This window comes from Mobula hypostoma, chromosome 4 (genome assembly GCF_963921235.1).
Source record: "Mobula hypostoma chromosome 4, sMobHyp1.1, whole genome shotgun sequence".
Lineage (NCBI taxonomy): Eukaryota > Metazoa > Chordata > Chondrichthyes > Myliobatiformes > Myliobatidae > Mobula > Mobula hypostoma.
The window spans coordinates 7,158,888-7,176,412 of record NC_086100.1 but is presented as its reverse complement, the minus strand read 5'-3'; positions in this window follow the sequence as shown (position 1 = coordinate 7,176,412).

Here is a 17,525-nt window from a genome sequence, read left to right as displayed (position 1 = left end):
TTCGACACCTCAGCCAGCCCTCTCTCCAACATCCCAGGTAGCCGCTTCGGAACCTCCGCCAGCTCGCTCTCCAACATCCCAGACAGCCGCTTCGACACCTCAGCCAGCTCGCTCTCCAACATCCCAGACAGCCGCTTCGACACCTCAGCCAGCCATCTCTCCAACATCCCAGACAGCCGCTTCGACACCTCAGCCGGCTCTCTCTCCAACATCCCAGACAGCCGTTTCGACACATCAGCCAGTGCGCTCTCGAACATCCCAGCCGACTAATTCCACACATCAGCCAGTTCGCTCTCCAACAACCCAGACAGCCGCTTCGAAACCTCCGCCAGCTCGCTCTCCAACATACCAGACAGCCGCTTCGACACCTCAGCCAGCTCGCTCTCCAACATCCCAGACAGCCGCTTCGACACCTCAGCCAGCTCGCTCTCCAACATCCCAGACAGCCGCTTCGACACCTCAGCCAGCTCGCTCTCCAACATCCCAGACAGCCGCTTCGACACCTCAGCCAGCTCGCTCTCCAACATCCCAGACAGCCGCTTCGACACCTCAGCCAGCCCTCTCTCCAACATCCCAGACAGCCGCTTCGACACCTCAGCCAGCTCGCTCTCCAACATCCCAGACAGCCGCTTCGACACCTCAGCCAGCTCGCTCTCCAACATCCCAGACAGCCGCTTCGACACCTCAGCCAGCCCGCTCTCCAACATCCCAGACAGCCGCTTCGACACCTCAGCCAGCTCGCTCTCCAACATCCCAGACAGCCGCTTCGACACCTCAGCCAGCTCGCTCTCCAACATCCCAGACAGCCGCTTCGACACCTCAGCCAGCTCGCTCTCCAACATCCCAGACAGCCGCTTCGACACCTCAGCCAGCTCGCTCTCCAACATCCCAGACAGCCGCTTCGACACCTCAGCCAGCTCGCTCTCCAACATCCCAGACAGCCGCTTCGACACCTCAGCCAGCTCGCTCTCCAACATCCCAGACAGCCGCTTCGACACCTCAGCCAGCTCGCTCTCCAACATCCCAGACAGCCGCTTCGACACCTCAGCCAGCTCGCTCTCCAACATCCCAGACAGCCGCTTCGACACCTCAGCCAGCTCGCTCTCCAACATCCCAGACAGCCGCTTCGACACCTCAGCAGCTCGCTCTCCAACATCCCAGACAGCCGCTTCGACACCTCAGCAGCTCGCTCTCCAACATCCCAGACAGCCGCTTCGACACCTCAGCCAGCTCGCTCTCCAACATCCCAGACAGCCGCTTCGACACCTCAGCCAGCTCGCTCTCCAACATCCCAGACAGCCGCTTCGACACCTCAGCCAGCTCGCTCTCCAACATCCCAGACAGCCGCTTCGACACCTCAGCCAGCTCGCTCTCCAACATCCCAGACAGCCGCTTCGACACCTCAGCCAGCTCGCTCTCCAACATCCCAGACAGCCGCTTCGACACCTCAGCCAGCTCGCTCTCCAACATCCCAGACAGCCGCTTCGACACCTCAGCCAGCTCGCTCTCCAACATCCCAGACAGCCGCTTCGACACCTCAGCCAGCCCTCTCTCCAACATCCCAGACAGCCGCTTCGAAACCTCAGCCAGCTCGCTCTCCAACATCCCAGACAGCCGCTTCGACACCTCAGCCAGCTCGCTCTCCAACATCCCAGACAGCCGCTTCGACACCTCAGCCAGCTCGCTCTCCAACATCCCAGACAGCCGCTTCGACACCTCAGCCAGCTCGCTCTCCAACATCCCAGACAGCCGCTTCGGAACCTCAGCCAGCTCGCTCTCCAACATCCCAGACAGCCGCTTCGACACCTCAGCCAGCCCTCTCTCAAACATACCAGACAGCCGCTTCGACACCTCAGCCAGCCATCTCTCCAACATCCCAGACAGCCGCTTCGACACCTCAGCCAGTTCGCTCTCCAACATCCCAGACAGCCGCTTCGACATCTCAGCAAGCTCACTCTCCAACATCCCAGACAGCCGCTTCGACACCTCAGCCAGCTCGCTCTCCAACATCCCAGACAGCCGTTTCGACACGTCACCCAGAACGCTCTCGAACATCCCAGCCGGCTAATTCGACACCTCAGCCAGCTCGCTCTCCAACAACCCAGACAGCCGCTTCGAAACCTCCGCCAGCTCGCTCTCCAACATACCAGACAGCCGCTTCGACACCTCAGCCAGCTCGCTCTCCAACATCCCAGACAGCCGCTTCGACACCTCAGCCAGCTCGCTCTCCAACATCCCAGACAGCCGCTTCGACACCTCAGCCAGCTCGCTCTCCAACATCCCAGACAGCCGCTTCGACACCTCAGCCAGCTCGCTCTCCAACATCCCAGACAGCCGCTTCGACACCTCAGCCAGCTCGCTCTCCAACATCCCAGACAGCCGCTTCGACACCTCAGCCAGCTCGCTCTCCAACATCCCAGACAGCCGCTTCGACACCTCAGCCAGCCCTCTCTCCAACATCCCAGACAGCCGCTTCGACACCTCAGCCAGCTCGCTCTCCAACATCCCAGACAGCCGCTTCGACACCTCAGCCAGCTCGCTCTCCAACATCCCAGACAGCCGCTTCGACACCTCAGCCAGCTCGCTCTCCAACATCCCAGACAGCCGCTTCGACACCTCAGCCAGCTCGCTCTCCAACATCCCAGACAGCCGCTTCGACACCTCAGCCAGCTTGCTCTCCAACATCCCAGACAGCCGCTTCGACACCTCAGCCAGCTCGCTCTCCAACATCCCAGACAGCCGCTTCGACACCTCAGCCAGCTCGCTCTCCAACATCCCAGACAGCCGCTTCAACACCTCAGCCAGCTCGCTCTCCAACATCCCAGACAGCCGCTTCGACACCTCAGCCAGCTCGCTCTCCAACATCCCAGACAGCCGCTTCGACACCTCAGCCAGCTGCTCTCCAACATCCCAGACAGCCGCTTCGACACCTCAGCAGCTCGCTCTCCAACATCCCAGACAGCCGCTTCGACACCTCAGCCAGCTCGCTCTCCAACATCCCAGACAGCCGCTTCGACACCTCAGCCAGCTCGCTCTCCAACATCCCAGACAGCCGCTTCGACACCTCAGCCAGCTCGCTCTCCAACATCCCAGACAGCCGCTTCGACACCTCAGCCATCTCGCTCTCCAACATCCCAGACAGCCGCTTCGACACCTCAGCCAGCCCTCTCTCCAACATCCCAGACAGCCGCTTCAACACCTCAGCAGCTCGCTCTCCAACATCCCAGACAGCCGCTTCGACACCTCAGCCAGCTCGCTCTGCAACATCCCAGACAGCCGCTTCGACACCTCAGCCAGCTCGCTCTCCAACATCCCAGACAGCCGCTTCGAAACCTCAGCCAGCTTGCTCTCCAACATCCCAGACAGCCGCTTCGACACCTCAGCCAGCCCTCTCTCCAACATCCCAGACAGCCGCTTCGACACCTCAGCCAGCTCGCTCTCCAACATCCCAGACAGCCGCTTCGACACCTCAGCCAGCTCGCTCTCCAACATCCCAGACAGCCGCTTCGACACCTCAGCCAGCTCGCTCTCCAACATCCCAGACAGCCGCTTCGACACCTCAGCCAGCTCGCTCGCCAACATCCCAGACAGCCGCTTCGAACACTCAGCCAGCTCGCTCTCCAACATCCCAGACAGCCGCTTCGACACCTCAGTCAGCTCGCTCTCCAACATCCCAGACAGCCGCTTTCAACCTCAGCAAGCTCGCTCTCCAACATCCCAGACAGCCGCTTCGACACCTCAGCCAGCTCGCTCTCCAACATCCCAGACAGCCGCTTCGACACCTCAGACAGCTCGCTCTCCAACATACCAGACAGCCGCTTCGACACCTCAGCCAGCTCGCTCTGCAACATCCCAGACAGTGGCTTCGACACCTCAGACAGCTCGCTCTCCAACATCCCAGACAGCCGCTTCGAAACCTCAGCCAGCTCGCTCTCCAACATCCCAGACAGTGGCTTCGACACCTCAGCCACCCTTCTCTCCAACATCCCAGACAGCCGCTTCGACACCTCAGCCAGCCCTCTCTCCAACATCCCAGACAGCCGCTTCAACACCTCAGCCAGCTCGCTCTCCAACATCCCAGACAGCCGCTTCGACACCTCAGCCAGCTCGCTCTCCAACATCCCAGACAGCCGCTTCGACACCTCAGCCAGCTCGCTCTCCAACATCCCAGACAGCCGCTTCGACACCTCAGCCAGCTCGCTCTCCAACATCCCAGACAGCCGCTTCGACACCTCAGCCAGCTCGCTCTCCAACATCCCAGACAGCCGCTTCGACACCTCAGCCAGCTCGCTCTCCAACATCCCAGACAGCCGCTTCGATACCTCAGCCAGCTCGCTCTCCAACATCCCAGACAGCCGCTTCGACACCTCAGCCAGCTCGCTCTCCAACATCCCAGACAGCCGCTTCGACACCTCAGCCAGCTCGCTCTCCAACATCCCAGACAGCCGCTTCGACACCTCAGCCAGCTCGCTCTCCAACATCCCAGACAGCCGCTTCGACACCTCAGACAGCTCGCTCTCCAACATCCCAGACAGCCGCTTCGACACCTCAGCAGCTCGCTCTGCAACATCCCAGACAGCCGCTTCGACACCTCAGCCAGCTCGCTCTCCAACATCCCAGACAGCCGCTTCGAAACCTCAGCCAGCTCGCTCTCCAACATCCCAGACAGCCGCTTCGAAACCTCAGCCATCTCGCTCTCCAACATCCCAGACAGCCGCTTCGACACCTCAGCCAGCCCTCTCTCCAACATCCCAGACAGCCGCTTCAACATCTCAGCCAGCTCGCTCTCCAACATCCCAGACAGCCGCTTCGACACCTCAGCCAGCTCGCTCTCCAACATCCCAGACAGCCGCTTCGACACCTCAGACAGCTCGCTCTCCAACATCCCAGACAGCCGCTTCGACACCTCAGCCAGCTCGCTCTGCAACATCCCAGACAGTGGCTTCGACACCTCAGACAGCTAGCTCTCCAACATCCCAGACAGCCGCTTCGACACCTCAGCCAGCTCGCTCTCCAACATCCCAGACAGCCGCTTCGACACCTCAGCCAGCTCGCTCTCCAACATCCCAGACAGCCGCTTCGACACCTCAGCCAGCTCGCTCTCCAACATCCCAGACAGCCGCTTCGACACCTCAGCCAGCTCGCTCTCCAACATCCCAGACAGCCGCTTCGACACCTCAGCCAGCTCGCTCTCAACATCCCAGACAGCCGCTTCGACACCTCAGCCAGCTCGCTCTCCAACATCCCAGACAGCCGCTTCGACACCTCAGCCAGCTCGCTCTCCAACATCCCAGACAGCCGCTTCGACACCTCAGCCAGCTCGCTCTCCAACATCCCAGACAGCCGCTTCGACATCTCAGCCAGCTCGCTCTCCAACATCCCAGACAGCCGCTTCGATACCTCAGCCAGCTCGCTCTCCAACATCCCAGACAGCCGCTTCGACACCTCAGCCAGCTCCTCTCTCCAACATCCCAGACAGCCGCTTCGACACCTCAGCCAGCTCGCTCTCCAACATCCCAGACAGCCGCTTCGACACCTCAGCCAGCTCGCTCTCCAACATCCCAGACAGCCGCTTCGACACCTCAGCCAGCTCGCTCTCCAACATCCCAGACAGCCGCTTCGACACCTCAGCCAGCTCTCTCCAACATCCCAGACAGCCGCTTCGACACCTCAGCCAGCTCGCTCTCCAACATCCCAGACAGCCGCTTCGACACCTCAGCCAGCTCGCTCTCCAACATCCCAGACAGCCGCTTCGACACCTCAGCCAGCTCGCTCTCCAACATCCCAGACAGCCGCTTCGACACCTCAGCCAGCTCGCTCTCCAACATCCCAGACAGCCGCTTCGACACCTCAGCCAGCTCGCTCTCCAACATCCCAGACAGCCGCTTCGACACCTCAGCCAGCTCGCTCTCCAACATCCCAGACAGCCGCTTCGAACACCTCAGCCAGCTCGCTCTCCAACATCCCAGACAGCCGCTTCGACACCTCAGCCAGACTCGCTCTCCAACATCCCAGACAGCCGCTTCGACACCTCAGCCAGCCGCTCTCCAACATCCCAGACAGCCGCTTCAACACTCAGCCAGCTCGCTCTCCAACATCCCAGACAGCCGCTTCGACACCTCAGCCAGCTCGCTCTCCAACATCCCAGACAGCCGCTTCGACACCTCAGCCAGCTCGCTCTCCAACATCCCAGACAGCCGCTTCGAAACCTCAGCCAGCTCGCTCTCCAACATCCCAGACAGCCGCTTCGACACCTCAGCCAGCCGTCTCTCCAACATCCCAGACAGCCGCTTCGACACCTCAGCCAGCTCGCTCTCCAACATCCCAGACAGCCGCTTCGACACCTCAGCCAGCTCGCTCTCCAACATCCCAGACAGCGGCTTCGACACCTCAGCCAGCTCGCTCTCCAACATCCCAGACAGCCGCTTCGACACCTCAGCCAGCTCGCTCTCCAACATCCCAGACAGCCGCTTCGACACCTCAGCCAGCTCGCTCTCCAACATCCCAGACAGCCGCTTCGACACCTCAGCCAGCTCGCTCTCCAACATCCCGGACAGCCGCTTCGAAACCTCAGCCAGCTCGCTCTCCAACATCCCAGACAGCCGCTTCGACACCTCAGCCAGCCCTCTCTCCAACATCCCAGACAGCCGCTTCGACACCTCAGCCAGCTCCCTCTCCAACATCCCAGACAGCCGCTTCGACACCTCAGCCAGCTCGCTCTCCAACATCCCAGACAGCCGCTTCGACACCTCAGCAAGCTCGCTCTCCAACATCCCAGACAGCCGCTTCGACACCTCAGCCAGCTCGCTCTCCAACATCCCAGACAGCCGCTTCGACACCTCAGCCAGCTCGCTCTCCAACATCCCAGACAGCCGCTTCGACACCTCAGCCAGCTCGCTCTCCAACATCCCAGACAGCCGCTTCGACACCTCAGCCAGCTCGCTCTCCAACATCCCAGACAGCCGCTTCGACACCTCAGCCAGCTCGCTCTCCAACATCCCAGACAGCCGCTTCGACACCTCAGCCAGCTCGCTCTCCAACATCCCAGACAGCCGCTTCGACACCTCAGCCAGCTCGCTCTCCAACATCCCAGACAGCCGCTTCGATACCTCAGCCAGCTCGCTCTCCAACATCCCAGACAGCCGCTTCGACACTCAGCCAGCTCGCTCTCCAACATCCCAGACAGCCGCTTCGACACCTCAGCCAGCTCGCTCTCCAACATCCCAGACAGCCGCTTCGACACCTCAGCCAGCTCTCTCTCCAACATCCCAGACAGCCGCTTCGACACCTCAGACAGCTCGCTCTCCAACATCCCAGACAGCCGCTTCGACACCTCAGCCAGCTCGCTCTCCAACATCCCAGACAGCCGCTTCGACACCTCAGCCAGCTCGCTCTCCAACATCCCAGACAGCCGCTTCGACACCTCAGCCAGCTCGCTCTCCAACATCCCAGACAGCCGCTTCGACACCTCAGCCAGCTCGCTCTCCAACATCCCAGACAGCCGCTTCGACACCTCAGCCAGCTCGCTCTCCAACATCCCAGACAGCCGCTTCGAAACCTCAGCCAGCTCGCTCTCCAACATCCCAGACAGCCGCTTCGACACCTCAGCCAGCTCGCTCTCCAACATCCCAGACAGCCGCTTCGACACCTCAGCCAGCTCGCTCTCCAACATCCCAGACAGCCGCTTCGACACCTCAGCCAGCTCGCTCTCCAACATCCCAGACAGCCGCTTCGACACCTCAGCCAGCTCGCTCTCCAACATCCCAGACAGCCGCTTCGACACCTCAGCCAGCTCGCTCTCCAACATCCCAGACAGCCGCTTCGACACCTCAGCCAGCTCGCTCTCCAACATCCCAGACAGCCGCTTCGACACCTCAGCCAGCTCGCTCTCCAACATCCCAGACAGCCGCTTCGACACCTCAGCCAGCTCGCTCTCCAACATCCCAGACAGCCGCTTCGACACCTCAGCCAGCTCGCTCTCCAACATCCCAGACAGCCGCTTCGAAACCTCAGCCAGCTCGCTCTCCAACATCCCAGACAGCCGCTTCGACACCTCAGCCAGCCCTCTCTCCAACATCCCAGACAGCCGCTTCAACATCTCAGCCAGCTCGCTCTCCAACATCCCAGACAGCCGCTTCGACACCTCAGCCAGCTCGCTCTCCAACATCCCAGACAGCCGCTTCGACACCTCAGCCAGCTCGCTCTCCAACATCCCAGACAGCCGCTTCGACACCTCAGACAGCTCGCTCTCCAACATCCCAGACAGCCGCTTCGACACCTCAGCCAGCTCGCTCTGCAACATCCCAGACAGCCGCTTCGACACCTCAGCCAGCTCGCTCTCCAACATCCCAGACAGCCGCTTCGACACCTCAGCCAGCTCGCTCTCCAACATCCCAGACAGCCGCTTCGACACCTCAGCCAGCTCGCTCTCCAACATCCCAGACAGCCGCTTCGACACCTCAGCCAGCTCGCTCTCCAACATCCCAGACAGCCGCTTCGACACCTCAGCCAGCTCGCTCTCCAACATCCCAGACAGCCGCTTCGACACCTCAGCCAGCTCGCTCTCCAACATCCCAGACAGCCGCTTCGACACCTCAGCCAGCTCGCTCTCCAACATCCCAGACAGCCGCTTCGACACCTCAGACAGCTCGCTCTCCAACATACCAGACAGCCGCTTCGACACCTCAGCGAGCTCGCTCTGCAACATCCCAGACAGTGGCTTCGACACCTCAGCCAGCTCGCTCTCCAACATCCCAGACAGCCGCTTCGACACCTCAGCCAGCTCGCTCTCCAACATCCCAGACAGCCGCTTCGATACCTCAGCCAGCTCGCTCTCCAACATCCCGGACAGCCGCTTCGAAACCTCAGCCATCTCGCTCTCCAACATCCCAGACAGCCGCTTCGACACCTCAGCCAGCTCTCTCTCCAACATCCCAGACAGCCGCTTCAACATCTCAGCCAGCTCGCTCTCCAACATCCCAGACAGCCGCTTCGACACCTCAGCCAGCTCGCTCTCCAACATCCCAGACAGCCGCTTCGAAACCTCAGCGAGCTCGCTCTGCAACATCCCAGACAGTGGCTTCGACACCTCAGCCAGCTAGCTCTCCAACATCCCAGACAGCCGCTTCGACACCTCAGCCAGACTCGCTCTCCAACATCCCAGACCGCCGCTTCGACACCTCAGCCAGCTCCCTCTCCAACATCCCAGACAGCCGCTTCGACACCTCAGCCAGCTCGCTCTCCAACATCCCAGACAGCCGCTTCGACACCTCAGCCAGCTCGTTCTCCAACATCCCAGACAGCCGCTTCGAAACCTCAGCCAGCTTGCTCTCCAACATTCCAGACAGCCGCTTCGACACCTCAGCCAGCCCTCTCCAACATCCCAGACAGCCGCTTCGACACCTCAGCAAGCTCGCTCTCCAACATCCCAGACAGCCGCTTCGACACCTCAGCCAGCTCGCTCTCCAACATCCCAGACAGCCGCTTCGACACCTCAGCCAGCTCGCACTCCAACATCCCAGACAGCCGCTTCAACACCTCAGACAGCTCGCTCTCCAACATCCCAGACAGCCGCTTCGACACCTCAGCCATCTCGCTCTCCAACATCCCAGACAGCCGCTTCGACACCTCAGCACACCTCGCTCTTCAATATCCCAGACAGCCGCTTCGACACCTCAGCCAGCTCGCTCTCCAACATCCCAGACAGCCGCTTCGACACCTCAGCCAGCTCGCTCTCCAACATCCCAGACAGCCGCTTCGACACCTCAGCCAGCTCGCTCTCCAACATCCCAGACAGCCGCTTCGAAACCTCAGCCAGCTCTCTCTCCAACATCCCAGACAGCAGCTTCGACACCTCAGCCAGCTCGCTCTCCAACATCCCAGACAGCTGCTTCGACACCTCAGACAGCTCGCTCTCCAACATCCCAGACAGCCGCTTCGACACCTCAGCCAGCTCGCTTCTCGAACATCCCAGACAGCCGCTTCGAACAGCTCAGCTCGCTCTCCAACATCCCAGACAGCCACTTCGACACCTCAGCCAGCGTCCGCTCTCCAACATCCGAGACAACCGCTTCGGACACGTCACCCAGCTACGCTCTCAAACATCCCAGCCAGCCGCTAATCGACACCTCAACTCAGCTCGCTCCACCATCCCAGCAGACCGCTCGCTCAGCCAGCTCGCTCTCCAACATCCCAACAGCTGCTTCGAGATCCTCAGCCGGCTCGCTCTCCAACATGCCAGACAGCCGTTTCGACACCTCAGCGAGATCGCTCTCCAACATCGCAGACAGCCGCTTCGCACACCGGAGCCAACTCGCTCTCCAACATCCCAGACAGCCGCTTCGGACACCTCAGCCCAGCTCGCTGTCGAACATCAGACAGCCGATTCGGAGACCTCAGCCAGCTCGCTCTTCCAACATCCAGACAGCCGCTTCGACACCTCAGCCAGCCCTCTCTCCAACATCCCAGACAGCCGCTTCGACACCTCAGCCAGCTCGCTCTCCAACATCCCAGACAGCCGCTTCGACACCTCAGCCAGCTCGCTCTCCAACATCCCAGACAGCCGCTTCGACACCTCAGCCAGCTCGCTCTCCAACATCCCAGACAGCCGCTTCGACACCTCAGCCAGCTGCTCTCCAACATCCCAGACAGCCGCTTCGACACCTCAGCCAGCTCGCTCTCCAACATCCCAGACAGCCGCTTCGACACCTCAGCCAGCTCGCTCTCCAACATCCCAGACAGCCGCTTCGACACCTCAGCCAGCTCGCTCTCCAACATCCCAGACAGCCGCTTCGACACCTCAGCCAGCTCGCTCTCCAACATCCCAGACAGCCGCTTCGACACCTCAGCCAGCTCGCTCTCCAACATCCCAGACAGCCGCTTCGACACCTCAGCCAGCTCGCTCTCCAACATCCCAGACAGCCGCTTCGACACCTCAGCCAGCTCGCTCTCCAACATCCCAGACAGCCGCTTCGACACCTCAGCCAGCTCGCTCTCCAACATCCCAGACAGCCGCTTCGACACCTCAGCCAGCTCGCTCTCCAACATCCCAGACAGCCGCTTCGACACCTCAGCCAGCTCGCTCTCCAACATCCCAGACAGCCGCTTCGACACCTCAGCCAGCTCGCTCTCCAACATCCCAGACAGCCGCTTCGACACCTCAGCCAGCTCGCTCTCCAACATCCCAGACAGCCGCTTCGACACCTCAGCCAGCTCGCTCTCCAACATCCCAGACAGCCGCTTCGACACCTCAGCCAGCTCGCTCTCCAACATCCCAGACAGCCGCTTCGACACCTCAGCCAGCTCGCTCTCCAACATCCCAGACAGCCGCTTCGACACCTCAGCCAGCTCGCTCTCCAACATCCCAGACAGCCGCTTCGACACCTCAGCCAGCTCGCTCTCCAACATCCCAGACAGCCGCTTCGACACCTCAGCCAGCTCGCTCTCCAACATCCCAGACAGCCGCTTCGACACCTCAGCCAGCCCTCTCTCCAACATCCCAGACAGCCGCTTCGACACCTCAGCCAGCTCGCTCTCCAACATCCCAGACAGCCGCTTCGACACCTCAGCCAGCTCGCTCTCCAACATCCCAGACAGCCGCTTCGACACCTCAGCCAGCTCGCTCTCCAACATCCCAGACAGCCGCTTCGACACCTCAGCCAGCTCGCTCTCCAACATCCCAGACAGCCGCTTCGACACCTCAGCCAGCTCGCTCTCCAACATCCCAGACAGCCGCTTCGACACCTCAGCCAGCTCGCTCTCCAACATCCCAGACAGCCGCTTCGACACCTCAGCCAGCTCGCTCTCCAACATCCCAGACAGCCGCTTCGACACCTCAGCCAGCTCGCTCTCCAACATCCCAGACAGCCGCTTCGACACCTCAGCCAGCTCGCTCTCCAACATCCCAGACAGCCGCTTCGACACCTCAGCCAGCTCGCTCTCCAACATCCCAGACAGCCGCTTCGACACCTCAGCCAGCTCGCTCTCCAACATCCCAGACAGCCGCTTCGACACCTCAGCCAGCTCGCTCTCCAACATCCCAGACAGCCGCTTCGACACCTCAGCCAGCTCGCTCTCCAACATCCCAGACAGCCGCTTCGACACCTCAGCCAGCTCGCTCTCCAACATCCCAGACAGCCGCTTCGACACCTCAGCCAGCTCGCTCTCCAACATCCCAGACAGCCGCTTCGACACCTCAGCCAGCTCGCTCTCCAACATCCCAGACAGCCGCTTCGACACCTCAGCCAGCTCGCTCTCCAACATCCCAGACAGCCGCTTCGACACCTCAGCCAGCTCGCTCTCCAACATCCCAGACAGCCGCTTCGACACCTCAGCCAGCTCGCTCTCCAACATCCCAGACAGCCGGCTTCGAAACCTCAGCCATCTCGCTCTCCAACATCCCAGACTGCCACGTAGAAACCTCAGCCATCTCGCTCTCCAACATCCCAGACAGCCGCTTCGACACCTCAGCCAGCTCGCTCTCCAACATCCCAGACAGCCGCTTCGACACCTCAGCCAGCTCGCTCTCCAACATCCCAGACAGCCGCTTCGACACCTCAGCCAGCTCGCTCTCCAACATCCCAGACAGCCGCTTCGACACCTCAGCCAGCTCGCTCTCCAACATCCCAGACAGCCGCTTCGACACCTCAGCCAGCTCGCTCTCCAACATCCCAGACAGCCGCTTCGACACCTCAGCCAGCTCGCTCTCCAACATCCCAGACAGCCGCTTCGACACCTCAGCCAGCTCGCTCTCCAACATCCCAGACAGCCGCTTCGACACCTCAGCCAGCTCGCTCTCCAACATCCCAGACAGCCGCTTCGACACCTCAGACAGCTCGCTCTCCAACATACCAGACAGCCGCTTCGACACCTCAGCGAGCTCGCTCTGCAACATCCCAGACAGTGGCTTCGACACCTCAGACAGCTCGCTCTCCAACATCCCAGACAGCCGCTTCGACACCTCAGCCAGCTCGCTCTCCAACATCCCAGACAGCCGCTTCGACACCTCAGCCAGCTCGCTCTCCAACATCCCAGACAGCCGCTTCGACACCTCAGCCAGCTCGCTCTCCAACATCCCAGACAGCCGCTTCGACACCTCAGCCAGCTCGCTCTCCAACATCCCAGACAGCCGCTTCGACACCTCAGCCAGCTCGCTCTCCAACATCCCAGACAGCCGCTTCGACACCTCAGCCAGCTCGCTCTCCAACATCCCAGACAGCCGCTTCGACACCTCAGCCAGCTCGCTCTCCAACATCCCAGACAGCCGCTTCGACACCTCAGCCAGCTCGCTCTCCAACATCCCAGACAGCCGCTTCGACACCTCAGCCAGCTCGCTCTCTCCAACATCCCAGACAGCCGCTTCGACACCTCAGCCAGCTCGCTCTCCAACATCCCAGACAGCCGCTTCGACACCTCAGCCAGCTCTCTCTCCAACATCCCAGACAGCCGCTTCGACACCTCAGCCAGCTCGCTCTCCAACATCCCAGACAGCCGCTTCGACACCTCAGCCAGCTCGCTCTCCAACATCCCAGACAGCCGCTTCGACACCTCAGCCAGCTCGCTCTCCAACATCCCAGACAGCCGCTTCGACACCTCAGCCAGCTCGCTCTCCAACATCCCAGACAGCCGCTTCGAACACCTCAGCCAAGCTCGCTCTCCAACATCCCAGACAGCCGCTTCGACACCTCAGCCAGCTCGCTCTCCAACATCCCAGACAGCCGCTTCGACACCTCAGCCAGCTCGCTCTCCAACATCCCAGACAGCCGCTTCGACACCTCAGCCAGCTCGCTCTCCAACATCCCAGACAGCCGCTTCGACACCTCAGCCAGCTCGCTCTCCAACATCCCAGACAGCCGCTTCGACACCTCAGCCAGCTCGCTCTCCAACATCCCAGACAGCCGCTTCGACACCTCAGCCAGCTCGCTCTCCAACATCCCAGACAGCCGCTTCGACACCTCAGCCAGCTCGCTCTCCAACATCCCAGACAGCCGCTTCGACACCTCAGCCAGCTCGCTCTCCAACATCCCAGACAGCCGCTTCGACACCTCAGCCAGCTCGCTCTCCAACATCCCAGACAGCCGCTTCGACACCTCAGCCAGCTCGCTCTCCAACATCCCAGACAGCCGCTTCGACACCTCAGCCAGCTCGCTCTCCAACATCCCAGACAGCCGCTTCGACACCTCAGCCAGCTCGCTCTCCAACATCCCAGACAGCCGCTTCGACACCTCAGCCAGCTCGCTCTCCAACATCCCAGACAGCCGCTTCGACACCTCAGCCAGCTCGCTCTCCAACATCCCAGACAGCCGCTTCGACACCTCAGCCAGCTCGCTCTCCAACATCCCAGACAGCCGCTTCGACACCTCAGCCAGCTCGCTCTCCAACATCCCAGACAGCCGCTTCGACACCTCAGCCAGCTCGCTCTCCAACATCCCAGACAGCCGCTTCGACACCTCAGCCAGCTCGCTCTCCAACATCCCAGACAGCCGCTTCGACACCTCAGCCAGCTCGCTCTCCAACATCCCAGACAGCCGCTTCGACACCTCAGCCAGCTCGCTCTCCAACATCCCAGACAGCCGCTTCGACACCTCAGCCAGCTCGCTCTCCAACATCCCAGACAGCCGCTTCGACACCTCAGCCAGCTCGCTCTCTCCAACATCCCAGACAGCCGCTTCGACACCTCAGCCAGCTCGCTCTCCAACATCCCAGACAGCCGCTTCGACACCTCAGCCAGCTCGCTCTCCAACATCCCAGACAGCCGCTTCGACACCTCAGCCAGCTCGCTCTCCAACATCCCAGACAGCCGCTTCGACACCTCAGCCAGCTCGCTCTCCAACATCCCAGACAGCCGCTTCGACACCTCAGCCAGCTCGCTCTCCAACATCCCAGACAGCCGCTTCGACACCTCAGCCAGCTCGCTCTCCAACATCCCAGACAGCCGCTTCGACACCTCAGCCAGCTCGCTCTCCAACATCCCAGACAGCCGCTTCGACACCTCAGCCAGCTCGCTCTCCAACATCCCAGACAGCCGCTTCGACACCTCAGCCAGCTCGCTCTCCAACATCCCAGACAGCCGCTTCGACACCTCAGCCAGCTCGCTCTCCAACATCCCAGACAGCCGCTTCGACACCTCAGCCAGCTCGCTCTCCAACATCCCAGACAGCCGCTTCGACACCTCAGCCAGCTCGCTCTCCAACATCCCAGACAGCCGCTTCGACACCTCAGCCAGCTCGCTCTCCAACATCCCAGACAGCCGCTTCGACACCTCAGCCAGCTCGCTCTCCAACATCCCAGACAGCCGCTTCGACACCTCAGCCAGCTCGCTCTCCAACATCCCAGACAGCCGCTTCGACACCTCAGCCAGCTCGCTCTCCAACATCCCAGACAGCCGCTTCGACACCTCAGCCAGCTCGCTCTCCAACATCCCAGACAGCCGCTTCGACACCTCAGCCAGCTCGCTCTCCAACATCCCAGACAGCCGCTTCGACACCTCAGCCAGCTCGCTCTCCAACATCCCAGACAGCCGCTTCGACACCTCAGCCAGCTCGCTCTCCAACATCCCAGACAGCCGCTTCGACACCTCAGCCAGCTCGCTCTCCAACATCCCAGACAGCCGCTTCGACACCTCAGCCAGCTCGCTCTCCAACATCCCAGACAGCCGCTTCGACACCTCAGCCAGCTCGCTCTCCAACATCCCAGACAGCCGCTTCGACACCTCAGCCAGCTCGCTCTCCAACATCCCAGACAGCCGCTTCGACACCTCAGCCAGCTCGCTCTCCAACATCCCAGACAGCCGCTTCGACACCTCAGCCAGCTCGCTCTCCAACATCCCAGACAGCCGCTTCGACACCTCAGCCAGCTCGCTCTCCAACATCCCAGACAGCCGCTTCGACACCTCAGCCAGCTCGCTCTCCAACATCCCAGACAGCCGCTTCGACACCTCAGCCAGCTCGCTCTCCAACATCCCAGACAGCCGCTTCGACACCTCAGCCAGCTCGCTCTCCAACATCCCAGACAGCCGCTTCGACACCTCAGCCAGCTCGCTCTCCAACATCCCAGACAGCCGCTTCGACACCTCAGCCAGCTCGCTCTCCAACATCCCAGACAGCCGCTTCGACACCTCAGCCAGCTCGCTCTCCAACATCCCAGACAGCCGCTTCGACACCTCAGCCAGCTCGCTCTCCAACATCCCAGACAGCCGCTTCGACACCTCAGCCAGCTCGCTCTCCAACATCCCAGACAGCCGCTTCGACACCTCAGCCAGCTCGCTCTCCAACATCCCAGACAGCCGCTTCGACACCTCAGCCGGATCTCTCGAATACATCCCAGACAGCCGTTTCGAGACCTCAGCCAGCTCGCTCTCCAATATCCCAGACAGCCGCTTCGACATCTCAGCAAGCTCACTCTCCAACATCCCAGACAGCCGCTTCGACACCTCAGCCAGCTCGCTCTCCAACATCCCAGACAGCCGCTTCGACACCTCAGCCAGCTCGCTCTCCAACATCCCAGACAGCCGCTTCGACACCTCAGCCAGCTCGCTCTCCAACATCCCAGACAGCCGCTTCGACACCTCAGCCAGCTCGCTCTCCAACATCCCAGACAGCCGCTTCGACACCTCAGCCAGCTCGCTCTCCAACATCCCAGACAGCCGCTTCGACACCTCAGCCAGCTCGCTCTCCAACATCCCAGACAGCCGCTTCGACACCTCAGCCAGCTCGCTCTCCAACATCCCAGACAGCCGCTTCGACACCTCAGCCAGCTCGCTCTCCAACATCCCAGACAGCCGCTTCGACACCTCAGCCAGCTCGCTCTCCAACATCCCAGACAGCCGCTTCGACACCTCAGCCAGCTCGCTCTCCAACATCCCAGACAGCCGCTTCGACACCTCAGCCAGCTCGCTCTCCAACATCCCAGACAGCCGCTTCGACACCTCAGCCAGCTCGCTCTCCAACATCCCAGACAGCCGCTTCGACACCTCAGCCAGCTCGCTCTCCAACATCCCAGACAGCCGCTTCGACACCTCAGCCAGCTCGCTCTCCAACATCCCAGACAGCCGCTTCGACACCTCAGCCAGCTCGCTCTCCAACATCCCAGACAGCCGCTTCGACACCTCAGCCAGCTCGCTCTCCAACATCCCAGACAGCCGCTTCGACACCTCAGCCAGCTCGCTCTCCAACATCCCAGACAGCCGCTTCGACACCTCAGCCAGCTCGCTCTCCAACATCCCAGACAGCCGCTTCGACACCTCAGCCAGCTCGCTCTCCAACATCCCAGACAGCCGCTTCGACACCTCAGCCAGCTCGCTCTCCAACATCCCAGACAGCCGCTTCGACACCTCAGCCAGCTCGCTCTCCAACATCCCAGACAGCCGCTTCGACACCTCAGCCAGCTCGCTCTCCAACATCCCAGACAGCCGCTTCGACACCTCAGCCAGCTCGCTCTCCAACATCCCAGACAGCCGCTTCGACACCTCAGCCAGCTCGCTCTCCAACATCCCAGACAGCCGCTTCGACACCTCAGCCAGCTCGCTC